Source organism: Drosophila suzukii, chromosome 2L (assembly GCF_043229965.1).
Source record: "Drosophila suzukii chromosome 2L, CBGP_Dsuzu_IsoJpt1.0, whole genome shotgun sequence".
Classification (NCBI taxonomy): Eukaryota; Metazoa; Arthropoda; class Insecta; order Diptera; family Drosophilidae; genus Drosophila; species Drosophila suzukii.
In genome coordinates this window covers 16180993-16199326 of record NC_092080.1, presented here as the reverse complement: position 1 = coordinate 16199326, position 18334 = coordinate 16180993, and positions in this window count along the sequence as shown.

The window sequence follows — 18334 nt, the reverse complement described above, 5'->3', positions numbered from 1 at the left end:
AACTGCTACTTCTGATTTTTAAGTGCAATGCTAACGATAGTTGTGTGACCGTTAACTACGCAATTGCCAGTGCCAAAAAACAATGAAGAGCACATTCGAGGGGAAAGTGGAGAAAGTTTATGTTCGCCTTGCTGCCTCAGAATGTGATGAAATTCAAATGGCGGCCAGGAGGATGGGGATGGGGAGGGGGGTGAGTGTGGGAATTAGGCAGTGGGAGTGGCACATAACGAGCCCAAAACACTAAACTCCGAAACTGAATGAATGAGTGTCAAGTGTGATATATCACCGCAAAAACAAGACCATAAGCATGAGTGATAAACGCTGTTGAGCTTGGTTAGCGCATTGCAATGCACAAACACACACCCGAACACACACCCCTTCCCCACACACACTGTCACAAACAGTATGTCAGCGCACACACACATGTGCATGCAGTCATAGACATGTCAACATGTTGATGATGGTAACTAACTAGAGCAAGAGCCACCACGAGAATCCTGGCCAGGAGGGGTTGGGAGGGGCAGGATATGGCAGATGGATTCGGATTGGGACTGGAAGCGGCGGTGGGAGTGGGATTGGGATTGGGGCATGGGCATGGTTGTGCCACTGAAACCGGCGCTCCAGGCCGGAGTTGCGTCTAGGCGCGATAAAGCGATGAGGACAACAGCTAGTGGCGGCGGGGGAGGGGCAGCGAGTGGATCTAAAAACATCCTAACTGCCGCACAGTGCTAACAGAGATCCATAAAAGTATAGATATTTGCATTGAAAACACCTTTATCGAAATAATATCGGATTATTTATCGGAATATTTATCGGATAAATAAATTATAAGACTTTTTTAACATGTTATAAGAAAAATTAGAGCAACAACCTTAAACAAAATCTAGCGACCCTTTTCGAGCTTAAGAAATGCGTCATTGGAATAAGGATTTCTGCTGTTAAGAAATAACACAGTTTTAATATCGTTTGTAATGGTACCTAAAAGTATGCAGTGGGAAAAGAACAACGTCTTTCAGAATTAATCGAAAAATCGATTGTATTGATGCCTAATGTTACATACGCAGAGAAAAAAGAACGTCGTCCTTCGGAAGAAATCGAACTTCCATATCCAAAATATATTATACCATACTTGTACACTTCTTTATTGGCGATTTCAAAAACTCCTTCAAAAGCGGTTTATTTTTTGTTAAATTAAGATGTATCTTTTAATAATAATACTGTAATTACACATAGTTAAAATACTGTTTTTTACCTAGTAATCAATCTCTGATCAATCGATGCTGGAATTTAAAAATTCTGTATTTTAATATTTTTATTATGTTTGGCTTGGTTTCAACAAATCAATCTTACCAAACCAAAATTAAAATTTCTTGTATTCCCCTAAAAATATTCCAATCTAAAACCATTGATTTTGATTTCGTTATATTTGGTGTACCCTTTAGATATCCCCCAGAGCACTGTGCCCATTGAATGTTTTGTGCAACATACTGCGGCAATCACAAGTGATGAACTGCAAAATGTCACAGGCCAAGGAGCGGAGTGGGGATAGGAATAGGAATTGGGATGGGGATGGGGATAGGGATTCGGATCGGGGGAGATGGATTTGGGAACAGAGGAACGCGCTGTGGCCGCTGTGTGATGATGCCCTCTGCTCCCAATCTGGTTGGCCTTGTTGTTCGGTGGCTGATGCTGATGTTGCTGTTGCTGGTTCCGTTGGTGTTTTGGCAAAAAGGCGTCAAGGCGTTTAAGCCGAAAACAAAAACTGGCAACTAGGAATTCATTGGCCAAAAACAATGCAATTAATTTCACTTACCCGTCACCGTTATGCTGCCGTTCCGTTCTGTCCGTGAGTGATGATGATGCTGCTGCTGTGTCGCCTGTCTAGAGTTGAGTGTTGCTGCTGCTGCTGATGTTGCTGTTGGTGTTGCTGATGTTGCTGCCACTGCCGGACGATCCAAATCCAGTTCAGACTTTATACACTCGTCCAAACTCCAAAGCGAGGCGGAAGTGTCAACGAGGCGAGGCTTTTCACCGGGCGGTGATGAATTTCATAGTTGTTGATTTTATGATTGCCGTTTGTTGCTGCCTGTTTTTTTGATACCCCCAGTTGCTGCTGTTAGTCAGTGATGGCCTAGTTATTATCCTATTTTTTGGGTATTTTTGTCGGAAGAGGTAAAACATGATGAAGTGTTCAATAAACGATTAGATGTTTTGAATAGAGCTTAAATCAACTATTTAATTCCCAAACCTATCTCTAATAATAATAATAATATGAAGGATTGATATCTTTAAGATATGTTTTCGAACCAAAATTATTTTATATTATAATAATACTATTTAAGATTAATATCCTTAAGATATGCTTTTAAACAACTTAAACCCTTAGTTCAAATCGAGAAATCGTCTGCAATTGCATTATAAATAATATAATAACACAACTATTTTTTTTAATTTCCTTCCTATTTTCGCTTAGATTTTCTTGTAAGGTTTGGTAACGGTACTGAAAACAAGTACCAATGTAAATAATACCACCTATGCAGATTCTTCCCATCACTGCCTGTAGTAGGTATCATTTCGAGGCCGTCTCTCACATGTTCCCCGACTTTTTACAATTGTCAACTTCAAGTTTATTGCTGCATGTTGTTGTCGCTTCTATCCTTGTTGCTGTCAGCAACAGTTTTAGTTTTCTTCTTCGTTTATGTTTGTTTGTTTGTCGCTTTGTTTGTTTGCCGTTTAGCTGGAGAGCCGCATTATGGCCGCATGTCAGGCGGTGGAACATTGTCACATCGTGAATCCTTCAACGCCACCAGTTGACACCCATCTGGTCATCTGGGCATCTGGTCAACTGGTCATCTGGTCAGGTGTCCTCTCCTGTCCCGTCCCCCGATTTGTGGTCCCAAGGCAAATCTGAGCCATTTGCATTGTGGCTGCTGACCGTTGGCATCCGATTCTGACCGTGTTGAGTGACCACAATGAGCCAACTGATTGTTGCCGCTGATGTTTGTGTCATCACCATTTGAAATCAACGTCAACGGATGGTTGAAGTTTTTGCGGCATTTTGGCATTTGATTTGTCAAACGTGAGCGATGGTGGTTTGAAGGGGAAAATCAATGTTTGAGTTGATAGATATAGATAGGACATGAAGTTATCAGGCAATTATTTGTCGGTAGATCCATAAAAATGTTGTATTTTTTAAAATTTATTTAATATTAGTATAATGGACCTTTAATTATTGTAAGTTTTTTTTTTAAAGACTACTGTGATTTTACCTATAAAACAAGAAGAAACGCTATAGTTGGTTGCCCCGACTATCAGAAAACTTTTCAAGCTTTTGGAAAATATAATTTTTTAAATTAAATCAAATATAATAAAAAATATCCTTAAACACTTATATTTTGTTTCTTATAAGTTAACTTTACTTTCGGTCTTCTATTTCTTGAAATAAAAACATATTTAGAAACATTGCAGTTGCCATGAAATATTTATAGGTAACCAGCACCTCCCCCAAAAACAAGCTCAAAGTATTAATTTCAATCATAAGATCACCGCCAAAGTGGAAAAAAAGTGGAAGTCGGAAAAAAGGAGTCGACTTCAGGCCAAGCGGAGGCTGCACAAAAAGGTGACAAATGACATGGTCCACTCAAAGTAATTTCTTTCAATTAGGACGCTGCGCAGGCGCAACTGCACTGCTTCCTCGTCTTCTTCTTCCTCGAGTACCGACTGTCCACTTTTGTCCGCCGGTGACATTGACATAGCGCGTGGACATGAGCGGTACAGTGGGCCCTGCTCGGATCGCCACAGCCCACAGTGGTGGCACGAATCAAATCAAGCCTCCGGTGTCAGATATTAATGGTGCACATTTTGCGCCTTAATGGCTAATTCAAAAGTTGACAGATGTGCATAATTTATTCGCACCTCTCGGGGCATCTCAGTCCCTCTGCAGAACATTGATCCTTCGGTCCAGACCCGTTTCATTCTACATTCTACATGGCCGCTTGATAAACGATCCTCGCATTGTGGTGTTGAAAAATGTTGCGGGGGAAAATAAGCCAAAGGAAAATATGATGAGGCCATCACGATGCCACCGAAAGATAACCAATGGGACATGGCCACAAATGAAGAAGGATCTACATAAGAACAGATCACAATGGAACTGAATCGGAGATAAAGAATTTTCTTCATAATATTCTGAATGCTGTGTAACTGTAATAATAACTACGATAAAAATATATGACCTTAGATCTTATAATTTAATCCTCTTAATTTCATTTTTCCTCTCATTTTATTAGACACACTTTCGATTCCCCTTCTCAATATAGGCTTACTTAATTTAAAATGTCTGTAAATGGTGTTCCCCCTGAAAATTGATGGAATATTTAATGAATCTAAAATTCTTATGGTGCGAGGGAATGGGCTGCGGAAATGCTAATGATACTATCAGGGCCAGTTAAGGGTCCAGCCACTCACAGTACACTCGGAATTAAAACCAGAGCATACAACTTAAATTAAGACACTCAAAAATGATTAAGAAATGGGCAAAAGAACAGAACTGGGAAGATGCCGCCACAAAGGGGAAGTGAGCATAAAAACGGAGGAAAATGGGAAGTAGGACCCCGGAACCAAAACCAAGAGTCCAGCGCAGTGATGGAGCAGATGATATGCCCGCGGGAATTGTTGCTTCTCAGGAAGATGAAGACGAGGCCAAGAAAGGAGCCCTTAGAAGGAGGAAAAATGCAAAATGGCAAATGAAAAGCCAGGGCCCAAACCAAACCAAGCCGAACCAAACCATCGGCAAATGAGCCGGGCAAGAGGAAAACATTTTGTAATAATTTCATTTTGCAAATGACGTGCGAGTAACGAAACAAAAGAAATTAAATTTAACATACAAAGGAACTTCTGGAATAGGAATGAGATGCCTTGAGATGAAAACGGCAATGGGAATGGAAATGGGAATGGGATTGGGAATGGGAACTGGTAATGCCACAGGCTGGCGCCTTATGCATTATGAATCGGATATGTCTTGGGAGGTAATGCAGGGGGTTTAGGGTTTTTCAGGGCGGAAAACTATTCCTGCAGATGAAGTGCCGAACGCGAATTGCTTTTTTAATGTCAACCCGAGTGCAGGGAGACATTGAGAATTATATTATGAATGAAATAGAAGCGGAGCAACAGAAACAGAAACAGAACAGGAACCAGAACCAGAGGTGCAATAAAATTTTTGCTCACTAATGTGCCCAGGACTCGCCTCTGACCCCAGCAGATGCCACTGGCGATAGCCAGCAGACAGACGTTGATAAAAACTCATTTCAACTGATGGCCCGGGTCTCAGGTCCCAGGCCGAGTGCCCCGTACCCGAGCCCGTGCCCTCTGCCAACTGCAACATTTTTTCTAACCAGCCACAGTGGGTTCAGACAATTAATCAGGGACTCACGATTTTAAAGATTCTTTCCAAGATGGGGAAAAAATGATGTACTTAGCTGTTCATATCAAACGTATCCTGAAAATATGTATTTAAAATTACAAAGTATAATAGGCAATATTAAAAAAAAAAATTGAAATAAATATATATAAAAATTCTTTTGAGCAGTAAAACATTTTGAAAATCTATGAGTATCTGGTATTTTAAAAATTATTTAAACATAAAACTAAAAATTTATTTTTTAAGTGAATATTAAAAAAAATTTGTACTACGTTTTTAAATAATAATTTTCAAAATAATATGTTAAAAACTTTGAAATCAAATCAAAGGATAGTTCCTTTTTTAAGGTTTTTTAAAGCTAGGTATCTTGTTAACTAAAATGAATACAATTTTAAAAAATGGATTTAAAAATGTATCCTTTTAGGGATGACACATCGATCCTTTGTAATTCATTCATTTGGTTATTTAATAAGTATGCAAAGATATATAATTGTTTTATTCAAGTTCTCTATATCGTGTTTTAGGTTACAATTATATTGTTCTTATTTTTCTTTAGCTATGTTAAAATATATTGAAATCATTTAAAGGTTTTTAATATGCCAGAAGAGTGTTATATAAATTGTTCTTATTAATATGGGGGCAATACTAGAACTAGGCAGTATTAATTGGTTTTCACCTGGCAGTGAACCACTGTGCAGTGGCCGCCAATGGAGCGTGGACTCCTTTCGCTTGACGTACGAATGCCGGCGAACACTTTGACGACTCCTGACATGACGAGTGTGAATGCCCAGAGCCAGACACCTCCTTGCCCTTCCAGGATGACCCAGCAGCCTTCTCGCCTTCGACTTTCCCCGAGCTGCTGACGCTGGCAATGTTTCTCGCTGAGGGTCTCGACCCTGTTTCTGGTCGTCGTCGCCATCGTTGCGTTATATTTTAATATATTTGATACAGACCATTACTTTTAACGATTATTTTCTAAAGTAATTACGTTTCAAGTACGAAATATGAAGAAGCGAAACGGGCAGTGGGCCGCCCATCCAGAACCCACCTCTCACATGGCTAGTAGTCGCATTAAAATGAAATGCTCACACAGTGCTGCGAACTCGACGTTTTGGAGAGCTCAACGCGATAGCTCTGCTAACGACAACATTACGAGGCCCAACCTTGCACCGCCCACCTAACCCTAACCCAAACCCCTTTGATGAACAATGAATTTAATTCGCATCTCTGAGTGGGAAACTGAAAAGAAACAAAAACGAGGAAGAACTGCTCATCAAGTTGGGCTCTTTTTAATGGCCACTTTTAATGAATATTGCCTTCGGCTTTTAATATTTGTTGGCTAAAAGTGCTAAAAGGTCCTCAGATGAGGTGAGATCGGCGGGTAAGCCGATGCCAATGCTGGGGATTACCTAAATGTTGAACACCTAAGGCTGTTAAAACTAAGCAGCACTGCCTAGCAATAGAACTTTATTGACTTTAAGGGATTATAATAAGTTGGAATTTGGGTGAGATTCAGCTTGTCATATGATTTTTGGGATAGTTTAAGGGATCCCTGAAGATCTTAGCTGTAAATGTAATGGCTCTTTTTGGTATTTGAAGAGCATTAATTACAATCAAAACTTTGAAATCGTGTACTTCAAAAATGTATATTTTATGAACCTTTTTTTTGTTATACTATAGCTGGGCTGAAAAAAATTGTAATCAATGCAACAAAAACTTTGTGTTGTGTAAAATGTTGCATATAGTTTTTCAAATTACAAGATCAGTTCAATATTATATTTTCTCATTGAAATAAATGTCTTGCTATTGATGAACAAAAGCTAGCATGAAGTCATCGATTACCTCTTATACAAGGTAATCAATAACTCCATGAAAATCCTTATTCATTTATTGATTCATTAGTAGATGGCCAGAACCCATGGAATTAGTTCCAAACTGATTAACAAATCTCTATCCCAACTGGAAGCAAGTCCACCAACCTTGACGACCAATCTCTCAAGTGGAGAGTGAACAATGAAAAGTCTGAATTGGCGGCCTGGTGGCGGAGTTCAAACTAAAGGTTCAAACTGCAGACAGAATGGAAACTTTATAGGAAATAATGTGTTCGGCTGGCGTGCATGTCTCTGACTTTGATGCAATGGGATAGGATGGCCCACACAAACGGCACAAAAGCAACAATGGGAATGTGAACGTGGAGTAAGCAACTAAATTATACCGTTGAGAGTAATTTACGTTGCTTTTCTTCTTTATTATATGTACGACTGGAGTACAACGGCCAGGAGATGGTCCAAAAAAAAAACAAAACAGAGTTGAAAAAATGGACTAGTGGGGGAGTTAAGAGTGGTTTGGTTAACCTAAACCCCTTTAGTCCGGGAGACTTTGCTCAGCATTTCATGATGTATTTGCCGGCCAGTCAGCTAGCCTCACCTCAAATGTCCATGTCGATGTCCATTACCTCTGAACCCAACCCCCCCGAACCGGATTTGTTTTGTTTTTGTTGGCCTGTGGGTGATTTACAGACACTTTGACGTCCGTCCGGGTGACGCTTGACCCATTAGTGGGCGAATCCCCGAAAGAATCAACCCTTGAATGGAGTGCTGGGCCGAGGCAAAATCATGAAATCATTGTTCACGATGATGTGCAATACATTATCCATTCAAACGGACCTCAAAGGGGGTTTTTCGGTTTTCGGTTTTCCGTTTATGGGTTCTGGTCTTGTTTTTCTTTGTCCTATGTTTTTCGGTCTATGAGTGATTTCAGCTGGCGTCGATCCATCTGGTAGGTATTCATCAATAATTTAAGCACACTTTTGCACCCGTTGTTTGTAATTGTTGTTGTCCTTGGTTGTGCATAAAAATTGCATCAAAATGTGGGTATTTTTGGGGTTGGATAAGTGGAGTTCAACAACTCTTGGATGTTTTGGTCTCGGAATTTCAGTGATTTCGTTTTGCAAATGGAATGTAAATGGCTGGACACTTCGAGTGGCAACATGTTAGTTGTCAATTTTGAATCGGATGGATTAGGAAGCTATTAACATTCTATTGAAAATGGAATTAAAGAGCTAATTTTATTAAGTTTCTGAAAATCTAGAACGTTCCCTATAAACTGCTGAATATAGAGATATAAGTATTTGAGTGTAACACATAAAAACCCCTGAGTTCAAAGCGCCAGACAGGTCACATAACAATTGGGCTTGAACTTTGGTTGGGTTTGAGGCCTCGGGGTTAAGAGTTCGCTGTTCTGGGGAGATTGGCAGAGGGGACAACATCTCTGGCCATTGGGCATCTTCAAGTGCAATTGGCTAATTGATTTCGATTCGTTTGGCGCTTCTCGATTCACACGTTCCCGCCGTCATTACAACAAGGGGAATAGCTAACGTTAGCAGGACCTTTTGGCTTGTCATTATTTGTCCTTGTCTATCTGCGATTGTCCCATCGCTTTTTTTCCCTCATTTTCCTTTGATTTCATTCTATTGCTAATTTCGAAAAGACGCAGACACAGCAAACCGATACCGGTCAAAAGTTATTAGTCTTTGGGGTTGCTCATTGATTAAAATGTTCTCGAGAGCCCCGGAGATGAGCCCCCTTCGGTCCATCAACTTCCCCGTCCATTTGGCTGGAAGAATGTGTTGCCGCAAGTTTTTCCTTTAACTGAAATTGTCATCAAGTGTCTGAGCAATTTTCGATGTGTGCAAACAAGTGCAAGTCCCCGAGTTGATGTTTCTGTTTCTGTTTCCCCATCTACTGGACCAGCATGTTCGCTGTGCACTGCTTTTAATTACAGTCGACAACAACTGGAATCGCATTGGCCAAGTCCAAGCTGGAGTTGGAGTCCAAGTCCGAGCCATCAGCGTCATCCGTTGCATCATCAGCAGAAGTGGCAGAAGCACCAGCCACCAGCTCGAGAGACAGCTACAAAAATCAGTGTTGTTCTAAGCAAGACAGAGGCGGGGAAATCGGGATTATCGGGGAAAAAAGGGGTTTCATTTCTTTAAAATATTCTTTGGTGCCACACAAATCACTATGCCATTGAAATCACTTTTGAATGTTATTTTAGGTGTCTAAAAGTATGCAACAATAAATTAGTAGTAGTAGAAGTAGAACGAATCCATTCATTGCATACTTTTAGACACCTAAAATTACATTTTTAATGATATCATTGAATACGAAATGTTAAGGGAATCGGATGAAATATGGAGGGCTATATATTTTAATTCATTGAATACACATTAAAGTGAAAAAAATAAAATATAAAAAATATTTTATAGGCACTTAATGCCAGCTTAGCCGCTTTTTCTAAAATAAGTTCATATATTAATGTTATTATTTGTTAAAGTACCCCTTAATCGCCACCACAGTTTTCTACCATAACAACTAAAAAATATATACGTTTTCAATTTCAATTCCAGTGCAATCTTCGTTGACTTTTGATGGGGAACCAGCGGAGAAAAATCTCCACTGGTTACTTTCAAATGCTTCACTCGTTTTAGGAATTCCCCCGAAAACTTGCTTCTTAGAAAGAGAAAACAATGGGAAAGGGGGCAAGTGGAATTGTACTTGGTATTGGCTTGGCTTTTGGACCTGGACATGGCATTTCATTTCACACAATACCCACGAATTGATGCGAAAATTGATTCGGTTGCATGTGACATGTTTACTGAATTGTTTCATTGCTGACAACGGCCAATGGAGGAAGGATTCGCAATACGTTGTAATTATTGCGAGAAATGCAATCCTCCCCCGCATTCTTTCCTTTCCCACCCCCCGAAAACCCAACACTTTTTTAAGGAATCGCGCGCAAATCTTTTACAAATCAAAAGCATACCAAATGTGGCTTTGAGGCTAATTAGTGCGGTCACTCGGCTCGTTTCGGCTTGGGTTTTCCTTTCCTTTCCTTTAAATACCCTGCAAGTGGGTATTACGATTTTTCTAGAAGCTTTTAGAAAAATATATATAAGTTATAATATAATATAAGTGTAGGCAGTTTTGGGATTATTCTTATTATAGGAAATAAAATAATATATAAGTTAGGGAAATACCAATTAAGATGTAATCCATTTTTCGGATAAAAAGTAATGAGTATTGTTTAGCTCCTTAGATGATTTTTTGTGTTAAATATTAGAAAAAATGTGTACGTCTAAAAAAATGTATTTTCAAATAAGAAGAATTTGCTTTTATAAAGAAATTTGTTATAACATTTAAAATAAAGAACAGATTGACTTCTCAATATTCTAAACATTAAGGATAATACTTTTTTGGACATTTAGACATATCAATCCAGTGTCCACTGATAGTCCTTTTATATATTTCCAGAACTTAAATACTTTCGAATTACCTTTTCCATTATGGGCAAGAGTATTTAATTTTCGGCTTGTCCAATTTAGCTCGGTTCCTCTTTTTTTAATTAGGGAAGCGAAAGGACAAAGATGCGTTAGGACAGCCGCAGCGTGAGGACAAACAAAAGATATCAAGAATTTCATTTCTTGGCGGCCGCGGAGGCGGCAATTGAAGCCGTGAAGAGCTGGAGCCAAGAAGAGGATGGCCAAAAGACGACAACGGTCATCACTGGAAGAGTTGGGGGCGACACAACGCATTTGGCTAAAATAAAGAAAATGCCAGCGAATTAGCAGGCCGCAGAAGCCGCAGAAGGAGCGGTATGAATTGCCCATGTCCAAAGTCGGCTCACATTCCTCTTTTCCCTTCCAGCCTCTTCGTTACCAATTTTTTATTTTTTTGTCAAGATGCGCTTTAAAATTCCGCTGATAACAGCTAACGGCGACGGCGGCCAAGGACCAAGGAGCAGCAGAAGGCGTCAGTGTCAGCGGCAGGCATAAGAAATGTGTCCCAAGCAATTAGTGTTCTGGGTGCTCCAGCGGATTTTACTTGGATTTTTTGGGGTCTTACGAACAGAAGAAAATAGAACTGGGAGTTGTAAGTGATCTGAAGAGCCCTAAATGTGATAGCAAAATTATTAGGGGATAAAATATATAAACCAACTATGTGAGCTATCGAATTTTAGGAACAAATAAGATAGATATCTCTCTATAAAATTGTTGTGTTTTTAATATGGTCCTGTAAATATAATTTTGGTTATTTGCAAGATTTTTTTCAAATTATTAAAGACTTCTATTGAGCTTTAATTGAATAGTTTCAGTGGTATTTCAAATTGGTAAGAGGGATAACAAATGAAATATTCTACCGATTAAAAGGGAAACTTTTAAGAGGTTTACATTTTAAATAAACTTTTTTTTAATAACATTTTGTGTTTTAGCTTCGATAAAAAATTAAAAATATAATTTTAGTTGATTTCAAAAATAAATATTAAAAATTCCATAGGTAATTCATTTATATTTTTATAACCCCAATCAATGCGAGCACTCAACGATTGATATACTCGAGAGGTCGACAAATGGAAAATAATATTTCGTATCATGTGTGGGGCCACATTCCTTGAGAATGCTCAAAATTTAATTGCTGTTGTATATCAAAACGGTGGCAAAATTATTTGAGCGGCTGAAATGTGCTTGCCAATCGGGCGAATAAATTATAATTCATAAATTAAAAAACAATACCGTTCGCACTTTCGCTCTGGGGTGGCGTTGCTCCAAATATACATGGCTCCAACTGGCAGGCGAGCACAAATATTGGCATAATTTATTTCCCTCGGGGTGCGATGCGATTTCTGCCCCGATCCCAGCCCCTTTTGGCGTATATCAAAACAAACAAATCATCAATCAGCCGATCGGCAAGCAGCCCAAGTAGAGGGAGTCTTCGCCGCAAGCTGGGATATCTTTGACAGTATGCCCAACTAAAATAAGCACAAGATCGCCCAGCAGCTGCGATACTCAATTCCACTCGGGCAATCAACAGGCTCGCATGAGTCCCGAGCGGAGAACCTACTTCGCTGTCTTCCCGCAATTCTTTCCCGGATCTACCCCCACATCTACCACTTCTCCCGACGATCCACGGATGCTGCTGGGTGCTCCACAGCAGTTGGCGTTCTTGGCAGGCATCCCTGATAGATGTTCGCGATCTATTTCCAACAGCAGCGAACATTGCGTTACAATCCCGCTAATTAACACGAGTTCAAGGCCTGCTTTCAAATATAAGTATGAAATATAAGTAATAAATAATTAGGAAACAACTAATATTTTTTTTTTAATTTAATAAGTATTTTGTTTAGCGAAAAATGTTACTTCTGGCACAAGGAGTTTGTGATGGAACTAGGGTTTATAATGATATAGCTCGATTGGATCCAATATTTTAATAGGGGAATTATTTGTTCTATATCGTGTTGACAAATATATAAAATTATTTTGGTTAAAGCACTACCAAAAATATTTTATTCGGACCTTTAATACCTAAGACCTAATAAAAAAAAAAAAAAAATAATTTCTGATTGTGTATTTGTTTTTCAGTAGTTTTCAATGGATCTCCAGTAGTAATAAAACCATCAGTTTAAAAAATGTTGCTTGTGACTCTTATATAGATTATAGTTTTGAAAAAGAAGAAGACCCCACCTGGATGACTTTGAAGAGTGATCTATATAGGTCCTACGAATTCTTTTAAGCTTGGGATATTTTCGTCATAAACGAACTTAGCTTTTTGACCATAGCTGTTAAGGTTGAGAGCAACTGCAGATTACATACAAGTAAACACATGTGACTGGCGGGAGATATTCTCTCCCCATTCCCACCGAGATCTGCCCCCCAGTTGCATTCCCCAAGTTGCGGGTCTCCACCGAAGACATGCAATTATGAAAACTCAAATCAAGTGCCTCGACGGTTCGCAGTTGGAAATTGGATTGGAAAGGGTGCGATGGGGTGATCAGGGGGAGGAAAAGGAGGAGCAGGAGGTTGGGGTGGACCCACCTCGCAACAGGCTTGACAGCCTTGCGATCGAATCAATATCGCCTCGTATGCGGGTGGCCCCAAACCGAAAGAATTCTCTGGCCGACTGTCTGCGCTGGTGTTGGCGAAATGATTTGTTTATTATTTCTTATGGAGTGTTTTTGTTTGGCATGGGATTACGTTTCTTCCTCGCGGATTTTTCCCGTTCCTTTTGACACGGCGACGACAGCGACAACAAGGCAAGTCCATATAGAGATTGCGGGCCTCGGAGAATGTCGAATAAACAATGGCCAGCCTGGCCCGGTGGATCCACCAATAAGACGAGCCAGTTCCACTGGGAACATCTCAAAAAGTTGACATTTGGGGCTGGCCCCAAAAGCAAACGAGACAATGGTATCGGAATCCTCCGCCAATGGGTGAACTGCTCCATTCGCCTTGAGGAGGAGGTGGATCCCATTCCCCGATCTCTAGACCCCAGCTCTGACATTGATACATTGCCGGGCTGTAACTTTTGATCGCTCTGCTTCTGCTGCCATTGTTACAATTTTAGTAGTTTTTTTTTTGGCTTCACAAAAGCAACCCAACAGGTTTGCCAGCTGGAGTGGAAGGCTTCTGATCTGAGCCCATTGGCTGCAAAAAGCGATAAGGTGATCGATGTTATGGATCGACTATTTTAAGGGACCGCTGGGAGAATTATATAAGTACGTACTTATATAAGGTAAAATGAGTACCTCGATAGTTGGTAAATGTATTTTAGTTGTCAATAAGAAGGATTGATATACTATGTTTAAGAAGTACTTGACTTGCTAGAAGATCTTAAATATATTATAATCGTATTATTCTAGTAATTAGTTTATAAGTTCTGTAGAAAATAAAATGTCTTATTGCTAAACGGATAAATATATTACTGTTTCTAACGATTAAGTTAGTCTAAGTTCCATTTTATATATCCTACAAAAATATTGTCATCATCTTGTTTCCATGCAAATACGTATGATTTTCTTGCTCTTAACTTAATTTATGTTTGTATTTTATAAAATAGCACATTAAAATTTAAGGTTGACTTTTGTTCTTATAAAAACTTACTGAATCTTGTTGTCTAAATGCTTACAACACATTAAGTTGTAACGTGGCAATTTTGTAACAGAAATTCATATTAACAACGTCATTACAGGCTTAAATACCTAATACCCAGCCACTATACTTTTTATTGCTTCCGCAGAAGGCACTTAAAAACTCTCCAGATTGATTGTTTATTTGGAGCACTCGCTAATAGGTCGCTGGTGGCGATGATGCAGTTCCCTGTGTCCATGGTAACTGTTTTGACGGATTGTAAACCCATCGACAGCACATTAGGGCACTCAGCGTCCAATTGATTTACAACAACGGGCGACCATCGGTTCGGAAGGGCTGGGGCTTCGGGATGGGCCCGTAGAGCTGAGAACGGAGCACTGGCCACACAATTGTGGCCAAAAAGTGGCCCACAACAGAATCACAGCCCCATCATCCTCGTCCACCCCCCTCCCAATACACCCCCCGGCGGGCAAGTGGCGATGGAAATAATTCAAATATCGACAAACACTCGCTGCAGCGGAATCAAAACACCACAAATCGCGGCTCGTTCGCATCCCAAAGATACACAAAAGTGCAGAGAGTTCTGGGATTTCCGTGGGGTGCAGGGCATCAGATGGGATCGCATCCGATGTTTATTTGTTTGTTTTAAGTGTGAAATTGGTGGACTGATAGGGAGAGTTGGGCTCCACGGTGATGTCGCCTCAGGTGAAATAATGATCCAATATTTTATACAAAAAGTCTATGTAAAACCTCTTATTTTAAAATGTTTTTCTTAGTTTTCTAAAAAAAAGTAGTAAAGCAATTTTTATCCGTGTAATAATAATCATATTCCATACATTTTTATTCATATTTATTGGTAAATTTTTACAAATGACCTATGCCAATCAAACATTGTATAAATGTGTATTTACACACAACTAATATGGTAAAAACTGTCTATAGAAAAAATGAAAAATAAGTATTTTATGATGTTCAAGAACATTTTATTCTGAAATATATCAAGACATATTTACGGTACTTGGTTAAACATTTTAAATATATCTAGGCTAAACTAAACTACAATTATACATTTTTTAACAGCAATGATACTACATATTTTTTTGTACTGCAATCTGTTGATGTCTTCCATCTTGCAAAAATGTGCAACTCTCCTGATTCGTTAGATTTGACCTCCTGGTTTTGGCCAATAAATTGTGCATCGTAAAAATTATTATTTATAATGCGAGAAACTGTGGTATCTGTATGCATTAATTGGCATCGCTCACCCCCTCATCACCATTTCCATATGAGTTAGGATATTTTCTTGGCCTATTGTCAGAGGCGATGACGACGGCAGCTTGGCTGAGACTTTCCATGCACGAAATGTGCGAAAAAAATAAATTCTGTTGTTTTATTTATGTTTACAAACTGATTTATTCCACGGCTCTGGCTTCTCGATCGTTTTATGCCTCAAATTTATTTTGACAGAGACGGACAGCAAAGTTAAAGATGGGGTTTGTGCATCTGTATCCGCAGCCACATCGTTTTCTTTTAGTTTCTTGACTTTAGATGGAATGGTGAAGTGAGTTTTGCCGAGGAAAAGAATGTTTATCAAGAGAATTGCAACTGCAATGGCTAATGCGTTCTCAAATTGGCTAACAATAGATTCCGGCCAACTTCCATATTTATCTGCTGGCATCTACGGCCGGCAAAATCGAGAATCGTAATCAACTTTCTTTTGCCGAAACTATAACAATGGAAAAGTGCTTTCCCCTCGATTCAGCTGGCGACTTACACTCCCTCTCGCGAGTGCCATTAAAAGAGTTAACCATCATAAAGTCAGGGAGGCAAGGAGGGTTTAGCCAACACAATACAATGGACAATGAGCACATAAATCAGTGTAATTAATAGAAAACTAGCCAAAAGCCAGCCGATCCAGCCAACCGTTCATCGATCCCCACGCATGAGCTGGCATTCAAACACGTGTGTTCGAGGTCCGTTTTGGTCACTCGGAATGGGATTTGAAATCGGAATACCAAATTGCCAAATCTCTCAGCCTCATTAAGAGTTCGCTTCCAGATCCAAATCCAGATCCAGACCGACCTACGTAACTCTATCTATCAATATTTATGCCTCCTGTTCAGTGTAAACACTTTGCAATGCGTTCTCGATTGGGTTTTCCACCATTTATCTCACAGTTTGAGGCAAACGCATAAATCTTTCATCGCCCCCAGCAATGCGATATTTCAGCCACGAATTAAAATAAATATTTAAGGGGCTACTTTTAACGAAATTCAATTTATTATCAATAAAGAATATTTTTAGCACTGGCCTTTGCCCGAGCACATCAATCAACGGAGGAGTCCGAAGCCCACGAGGTCGTCTCCAAGGAACTAATTCATTCATTTGCCCAGCTACCAAATCACTGGCCATTCATTTGCCAAATGTCCGGCCAGAGAACAGAGACCCCAAATGGATCAAAAACTCCGGTTCCCGGAAAGGGGTGACCCACCTGGAGTGGGAAAGTCGTAAAAAAGAGTCACCTGCAATAAGTCAGGGGCGAAACTCAAGCAGTTTGATGGCTGCCCGCCGCCTTGTTCTTCAAATTACAGCCTGATTAGACTCGTGGGACATCCGCACATCCCACAAAACATTCTCATTCCCATCTGTTGTGGCTGACTGGAGATGGTGATACTAGTGTTTTTTGGGGAGGGGAAGGAGTCGTCGGGTCCAGATTGATGAGCTCTGCGGCTTCCTCTAAATAGCACAACCTGAGAAGCGAAAGTGATAAATATATGGCTGGGCACATGTCCGCAGTGATTTCAGTTAACTGGAAATAGAGGAATATAAATGGAGGCAAATCTCTTTATATACGAAGCAGTCTGGCGACGCATATTCTCCCCGTATTTAGATGTTAATTAACATATTCAATCCATCAAAATTAAATCAGCATATAAATAAAACACAGTTGACAGGCTCTCAAAAGAGTTTTGAAAAGTCCAGACTGTCATTTCAATTATTTGAATTTTTTTTGCTAAGTTTAGTCTACCCTACATGAATAAAACTCTTTTGAAAGTATTTGAAAACATTAAGAAAACGTTAGATTCCATTAATATTTGGGAAAAGAATATTTCACAGGATATAACATAATTAAGTAACAAAAGTTCAAGGATAGATTATTTCAGAATTTAAATACGAAGTATATTGACTTTTATTTTAGAGTTTTAAAAAATGTAAGATCAAATAAATATTTAAATTGCATTGATTTTTGAGATAATAAGTTAAAAAAGTGTAAAGATATTGCAAATTTTAAGAGTTTAAGTATATCCAAAAGTATAGACTTATTAGACTATAGACTTATTTGAAAACTCCGATTGTGGTCCCTAACTTCCCAGATACAGAACATAAATTCGAGTTTGGCCGGCGACCGTGTGACAGAAGTCTAAAAATTATTGACAAGTCCGGGGCATAAATTATGGCCTCGGCCGAGCGTTAATCGCACATTTAACTCGCAGGAATTAAACTGCAACTCGGGTAGCTTAAACGTTTGGCAAATCGCTGACTGGGAGCAACGGCGACGGCAGAGTCACAGGAGAACAACAACTTTGTTTCAGCGATAACCATCATGAATGCAGGAGCAGCCCCATCGATCCCTATTGCGATTCAGATTCTCCAGGGAATCGGAGAGAGGCAGAGAATCGGAGAACCCAGTGAGAGATGCAACGGGCCAGAACATAGTCAGCAACACAAATAATTCGCTTTAATGAGATCGCAATCTTGGCGATTTGCGACAAAAACACACGCGGTTTCATCTCCATAAACTCGGCTACAGATGCAGATACAGATTCCGAATCGGGTCTCCAAAACAGAGTGGTATGGTACGGTATGGTATGATATGGTTATGGTGTGTGTGCTGTGCGTGCGTGTGATCACTGCAGAGATGAAGATGAGCCAAAGTTGAGAATCTCGATCTCGATCGAGCCACAAATCCCCAATGACGACCATCGAGCCCA